The following is a 1,407-nucleotide window of genomic DNA, read 5'->3' as shown; positions in this document are numbered from 1 at the left end:
ATCACTTATAGCATTGTACCTCATGACTGATCTGGATATGTTCTTTTTGACAATGAATGCAACACCATTCCTCTTCAATTTGTCATTCCCTGCTTGTAAACCATGTGGTTGTCAGATTCAAAATGGCCAATACCAGTCCATATATATATATATAAATAAAGGGACTATGTTATATACATACTGGTATATGACTTGTGTTTTTTTTCTTATCACTACTTTCTGAACATTCTTCTATTGCAATAGGTGTATATCTGTGTTATAAAATTAATGATTGCATAGTATTTTTTGCCTAGTATTGTTGTTGCTAAGTGTTGTCAAGTTGGTTCCAACTTATAACTACTCTATATAGGGTTTCCAAAGAGCAGCTGGTGGATTCGAGCCGCTGATCTTGCATTTCAAACCGACCTCGCAGTCCAGTGCTTTAATCTACAGTACCTAACATATTTTATATTTACTCAATCCCTGGAATTTGGACTGTTAGATTGTTTTCAATTTTTACCTGTAACAAACTCCAATTAGAAAATTCTTGTTCCTAATATTAACACACTGTCCAGATGATTCTTTCAGATTAATTCCTAAAAGTAGAATTACAGAGGGTATATCCTTTTTGTAAAACAACACCTACAAAATCCTTTTTAGTAAAATCAGGCTTGTTGTTAAGTGCTGTGGAGTTGGTTCTGACTCATAGCGACCCTATATAGGGCTTCCAAGGAGTAGGTGGTGGGTTGGAACTGCCAGTCTTGCAGCTACAACCGAGGTCCAGTGCTTATCCTACAGTGCCACACCAAAATCAGGCTTAAAGAGGTATAATTTATACGCTTTTTAGTTTATACTTCTGTGAGTTTTGACAAACAGTCATATAATCACCACTACAATCAAGATACAGAACTGTTTCATCACCCCTCGGTATTTCCCTGTTGTTCCTTTGTAGTCAATCTCTCTTCCCACACTTATCCTTTGGGAACTACTGATCTGTCTTTTGACCCTATAATTTTGCTCTTCCAAGAATGTCTTATATTCATTCATATATGAAATCATATAGTAGTCTTTTGAATGTGGTTTCCTTCACTTAGCATACATTCATGTTGTTGCATATTAGGAGTATGTTCCATTTTCTTGCTGAAGTTTTAGTTTTTAATTATATGAGGGGACTTAAAAAATTCCATTATCTTTTCCCCCAATATTAAATAGAACTTTATTACATAACACCTCACCATGAGATGATCCTGTTACAAAATAAATACAAAAACAGTCGCAGAATCTCAAATACACGCTGTGATTGGTGACCATGCTCGACACTGATAAGGGGAAGTGAGGGAAAAACACCAATGAAGTGGTGAGCTAAGCCCTACAACGTTCAATAGACTTCTGTGAACCCGGGTGAAGACCTGGTTGGCCAGCAGTGTG

This window comes from Chrysochloris asiatica, unplaced genomic scaffold (genome assembly GCF_000296735.1).
Source record: "Chrysochloris asiatica unplaced genomic scaffold, ChrAsi1.0 scaffold00042, whole genome shotgun sequence".
Classification (NCBI taxonomy): Eukaryota; Metazoa; Chordata; class Mammalia; order Afrosoricida; family Chrysochloridae; genus Chrysochloris; species Chrysochloris asiatica.
The sequence above is the reverse complement of the archived record's forward strand: the minus strand, read 5'-3'. Positions refer to the sequence as shown.